General features: G+C 39.5%; 1 protein-coding gene across 2 annotated transcripts in view; it reads left to right on the top strand.

Annotated features, from left to right (window-relative positions):
• Window positions 1-1,253: 1,253 nt before the first annotated feature.
• Cdh10 (cadherin 10) overlaps window positions 1,254-6,000 on the top strand; it is a 181,862-nt gene continuing 177,115 nt past the window's right edge. For both annotated transcript variants that reach the window (XM_075975841.1, XM_075975842.1), the window contains exon 1: window positions 1,254-1,665. The gene's annotated coding sequence lies outside the window, so the exon portion shown is untranslated. The remainder of the gene's footprint in view (window positions 1,666-6,000) is intronic.

Genomic DNA, 6,000 nt, shown 5'->3' with positions numbered 1-6,000 from the left:
TATTTATTTTTTGTCTTTTTTCCCCTGTGAGCTAAAGGGAAACAATTAGTGAATTAGAAACCTGCGATCCACTAATACTTCCTTGAAATTTAAGAATGTCTCTTGTCTTCCCTCATCAGCACCTTCCTTCTTTTGTTGTTTTGCGTGTGTCAAGAGTCTCCTGGTTGAAAAATTATCAAACCTGTTCTCCCTGAGTTCTTGACATCTTATGGCATCTTAAAATAGCAGCAGCCTGGAAAGAAAATGTGAGTTCTATAGACTTCTTGTTGCTACTTGTACACTTAGTGACTGCAAAGGTCTTTAACAGCAGACTAGTGTGGCTTCGCTTTTCCATCACAGTTGCCTGAGACAATCTTCATAATCTCTTCTCTGGCTTTATGTTTTTATAGTTTACAAATGTAAAATTTATTTATAGGTGACATTTTCAAAAGGAATCTCCCTCCATGTAGTCTTGGAAATGTTAAGGTGCTAACAATTCTGTGGAGCTATACTGACATCTTTGGTTAGGTGGTTCTGTTTGATCAAAATTTAATGCAGAGTTAGATAAATAGTAATATGGGCAGTTAAAGGGCTGGTCTGGGAATTATCCAGATGTATTGGTATCAGACTGTTCAGGATATAACATATTTATGAGAAAAAAAAGTTTACAAAGGCAGAGAGAGAGAGAGAGAGAGAGAGAGAGAGTCTAAGACAACTCTACAATTTAAATATTTTAATGACATTAATCACATATGTAAATTGTTAATGATATCTTGATATGCAAAGCTTGTATGATTAAATAGACAAAACTGCGCAGAGACATTCCCAAATGATGGTTAAGGTGTGTTCTCCTTATGGCAATAAACAACGGATAAAGGTATTTGGAGAATCAAGAAAGTTCACTTGCCCTCAAAAGAAATATCTAAAACCGCGCCCCCCCACCCCACATTCTTGGTTGTTAATATACCTGATCTGTGTGTCATTTGCTTGGCGCTCCGCTAATACTTGTGTTTGGACGGTCTGGAGTACGGTGGTGCAGGCATATTCATGCCAGAGAAAAGCAAAGAAGTATTTTTTTTTTCTTTTTCCTTTCTTTCTTTCTGGTTCTTTTTTTTTTATTTTTTTAATTTTATTGCAAGGAGCAATTGCAGAATCCGCGTTTCTGGGATTGTGTTAGGGACGCAGGCGTTTCAGATGGGCCTGATTACCTTAGGATGAAAACAGAGAGTCTTTCTGCCCTGCGGGGGAGGGGACGCCTTTCAAGCGCAGCCCTCCTCTCAGAGGCGCCCTCCCTCGCATTCACTTGCAAATCGCTGTGTGCTGGCAGGAGCCGGCACTTCCAGTCTCTAACCTTCCCATGGCGAGTGCTGCAGCTCCATCAGCAGAACCTTTCTCTCCGAGTGAGGAAGGGCTTTCCCACCCCCACCCCCTTTTTCCCCTCCCCACCTTCCTTAATCAGAATCACTGAATGAAAGCCAATCAGAGAGAGAGAGTTCGCCCCGTTTTCTTCGGTTCCCTGCCGTCCAGAGTTAAAAGTGACGCTGAGAGAAAGCTTGAGTTAGACCGAAGTAGAATCAACGGTAGAAAATAACAGCAGAAAACAAACAAAAAGGGGACAGGGTGACAAGCTCTTCAGGGTTATTTTGGCTGGAACCAACTTCCGTTTCCAGAAGCTGATGAAACCAGGTAGGAAGAATTCACCTCTTGTCTTTTAACTCCTTTAAGGTCTTGCGTTTTCTTCCCCTCCTGGGGGGAAATCTATATTTTTTTTCTTTCTTTTCTTAAGGTATATGTGTAATTATTCCAAAAAGAATGCCTTTTAATAAACAAATGAGCATGCAACTCTTTTTTTTTTTTGAGTTTCCTGGAACAACTGCTTTGAATGTAGGTAATGCGAAGCCGGATGAATAATATATTATGTTCAACAGTGTGGGTCTTGATATTAGAGTTTTCGAATTCATTCATTCTGAGCAACTGCTGAAAAATATTTACGGAGTGTAATTAGTCATGCTCATTTCTGTTTACCTCTGTTTAAAAGATCAGTTTAGCATGTAACACTGTTTGCTGTGAACTCTAGCATCAGATAACATTACTTTGCATTCCATATGAACGGATTCCCTCTGCACTTATTCACAGTCATAGTTCATTGTACCTTCAGTAGAAAGAGAAATGACAGGCAGAGGACAGATGCCTTGAAGCTGTGAGTGGTCACTAAGCATCTACATAAAGACAGATTGACATTCATCAGAAACAGGATGGGTACAATTCCTAGGTTCACATTTTCTATGAGTCAGAAATATGAGGGGGTACAATAAAAAGGGGGAGATTAAATACACGCAGTCAGCAGTTGCAGCATTTGTTGTCTTTGCTGCAATAAAATCCATATTTTATGTGGTGTTAAGTTAATGCAGCATGTTGCAAGTCTAAATGAACGTCCCCAACAAGTAAGTATTATAGCACTGTAAGCATGGGCCAAAGCAGCAGTCTGTAAGTATTTCCATGCCGCCACAATAAAAACCAACTCTCTCTTTACCATTAAAAGGAGAGAGTCTACAGGTACAGACAAACATCATTTTAAAACTGACCTATCATCTCTTGCTTTCAAAAAGCAGATCTATTTCCTACAATTGTGGTCCTTCATTCCAGTAAAAGCTTCTATTACCCAAAGCTGTGCATGCATTTCTTCTCAGCTCTTTGGAGATGCATTATTTTTTTATCTCATTTTTTTTTCTCTCTTGAAAGATCTATTTTAAAAAAATAATCTGTCCCTGCGCTGCTGACAACTGTTATACTTCAATGCATATGTTAGGAGACTTTCTCCCTTCACACCATCCCCCTTCTGTGCCTTTCCCTAAAAACGTAGTTACAAGAGCTTCACTGTGGTGGATAACGCTTGGCAAGAGTGTGCTCATTTTTTAGGTCTGGTATGGTGAGGATTTTTAATTAGTGGAACTTTCATGAAAACATTATGTCATTGACAGAGCTGCATGTTCATTTTTAGCTACAGTGAGGAAGGAAAAGGAAGAGACGGTGTCCTAGAGACATGGGTAAATGATAAGTTGCATGGGTAATCTGCACCCCTGGGGTGGTAAATGGGGCACATATGTATTCAGTGTGCAGGGCTAGAGGAAATGCTGGCTGATTTGGGCAGAGAATGGTGAACGGATGGAAAGTGAACAAATGTAAGCAGCCTGTGTTTGTGGTCAAGGGGCACATCAATTGCAGAAGCATCCCAAGGGTAACAAGGTAGAGGATTGCTTCCTTTTGCTCTTAACATTTTTGGGTTTTGCCTATGTTTTTAAAGTCTGACTCACTGTCTTCTTGCTTTAAAGAAGACACTTCCTTGATTTCAAATAGTCTCTGTTAACCATTTGACTTCAGTGGTGAACGCATATGCTCTCTCTGCCTCCAGAGAATGGAGAGATATGCATTTTGATTGGGGGTGGAGGGTCTACGACCTGGGAAAACCAAATGACACCCCTGTGAACCTATCTACCTGTACATAGGTGAAATTAATGGTTAAATCGCCAGGTGCCTGATTAATGCTCCAAGTGAGGCTTTCTGATCTTTACAAAAACCAGTGTTTATTAAGAAGTACAGCATATGCAGACCTGGAAGGTAGTGATTCACTCCCAATTTTTTTATCATTATTATTATTATTATTATTATTATTAGCCCTATAGTTGGATATCATTGTTGGAAAAAAAGATTTTTTTTTCTGTCTAGAAAGAGATACAGTTCTGGTACGCTATTAAGAAACTTCATGGAATATGAAAAAGGTGTATATACCTATCTGTATATCTATAGGTCCTTGTTAGAATTGTAATATGTGCAACTGGAAAGGTTAATTGTGAAAGACGTGAATCCTCATAGACTACAAGGTGACGTTCTTGACTTTTACTTGGCTTCCCCTATAAACAAATAGCGAAGGTAAAGTGTATAGATCTGGCAGATCTCTTGGCGCAACGCTGTTTCCTGTGCCTCTTAACCTACTTTGCAGTCACAGATATAACAGCACATTCTCTCGGAGCATGTCATTTTTTTATATCACATCTTACCACTAGGCGGCAGCACAGGCACAGCTTTGGACACATGATGCTGATTCAGCAGCTGTGAAACACGTATTGGTGAAGTGTTCTTCGGAGTCTTTCTAAGGCACAGAAAGACATTAGTGCACACCCAGGATGTAAACTCAGCTACCCTAGTCTGGGCCTTAGGCTTCAAGAGCATCAGCCATCATGTCTTCTTATTTCTACTCTGTAAGTCACATCCTGCTGATGTCACACTACATGTGGCTCCTAAATAGTCTCAAGTGCAGATAGAGAAAATATCATTCATGTCTGTTATAGGTAATTTAACTCAGTTGCTTAATTTTTCAAGTTCAATCCTATTTTTTAATAACTGCTTTTGACTAATCTGAAATATTGTGAAGAATACAGTTTCTCAAATAAGAGACTACTTGCTATGTGTTTGATTGTAATGAAGTGGACAGAAGTTAAAAAGAAAAAGAAAAGACAGTCCCAAGAGTGAGTGCCTCTTATCTGCTCTCATGGGTGATGAAGCTGACCAAACACTGATTCAAGTACCATCTAGAGTAACTATTGTGAAAATCTGAATAAAAAGAAAACTATTAAATACAAAATTGCAAAAGAAAAAAGTTGGCACGAGAAGCTCTGTATTGATGTATATAAATGACAGTCAAGTGAGTGGGTTCATCTTGACAAAAATCTGGAATCTGTAGAACTAACATATAGTGTGTGTGTGTCTTTAAAACAGTGGGTTCATGCTCACAGAACTTACTTCTCATGTTCTACTGCTTTCAAATTAATAAGTTCAGCTTTTTCTTTTCTAGTCAACAAGCAATTCCTGTTTCCATGATGGCAATGCCAGCACGGGTCACCTTGGTAGTCATTTCGGACTCGGTGATAGATTTACTCCTTACTTGACATTTTGCTCTAAGCCCTGAGCCATTCCAGATCAGTTCTTGTCTTGCCTCCCTGGGTGGCTGCCTAAAGCAGAAGGCCATACTCCTTTTGCCAAGCCTTGCTTGGCAACATTCAGTTCAACTAACCCTCACCTACCCAGAGAGCTGGAAAAGCAGGGCTATCACTTTAAAGTGATAGGTTTCTGTGGAGGTATATACTGAGACATTAACGTCAATCTCTTAAAATAATCTGGCAGGTCTTAACCATAGCTTTCTAATGCAGCTTTTGCTCAGGTGTTTATTATCCGTTCAGCTTCTCAGAGAAAGATGGTTTTTTTGTGGAATTTTTTTAAAAGGAAAATTATTCTCACCGATTCCTTTATAGTTTTGTTCCCTTTCTTTGTTGCTGGATGTGTGATGTACTAGACTCTCTATTACTAAGGACATTTTTGTTAAGCTTTAACTATTCTGGAAGTAGACTGTTAAAAAGAGAAAAATGAACATTGAATATGAGTGAGTGAAATCAAATCACAGCCTGCACCATTTCAGAGGCAACATTCCTGAGAAATAAAGCCGGCTTGTGGGAGGCTGAAATGCCTTCCTGTAGCAACCTCAAGCAGCTAAAAGATTCATATTCTTAAGGAGTTTGTCAGTAGTAACACTATAAAGCACTTTACTAAGTCATGTGATTTCAATGTTCATTTTTCTTTATTTATTTTCTATATGCTGCAGCCCTGCACACTAATGTTAAATGACATTTCAGGCTTCAGGACAGAATGCAGCAGTAGGCTGGGAGATGTAATACAACATTGTCTCTCATCAGGGAATCCAGCACTAGATGACATGTCTAAACACTTCAGAGCATTGCTGATCCTCATAAATTCAACAGAACATCTGCTCCCTCCCTCTCTTTTCTTCCCTCTCTTCCTGGGCACCTCTTTGATTTCCCTTCCTTTCTCTTTCTTCTCTCATTCCTGATCATCACAAATGTCCAATTGCTTGTGATTTGATCCCCACTCGTGTTTCTACAGCTCTTGTGAGCTTTATGGCCAGTATTTCCACATCTACTGAACCATATATTGGATTCTCGGCCTCAT

The sequence above is a fragment of the Microtus pennsylvanicus genome, chromosome 6 (genome assembly GCF_037038515.1).
Source record: "Microtus pennsylvanicus isolate mMicPen1 chromosome 6, mMicPen1.hap1, whole genome shotgun sequence".
NCBI classification, from domain to species: Eukaryota; Metazoa; Chordata; class Mammalia; order Rodentia; family Cricetidae; genus Microtus; species Microtus pennsylvanicus.
This window is presented reverse-complemented; position numbering and strand designations above follow the sequence as displayed.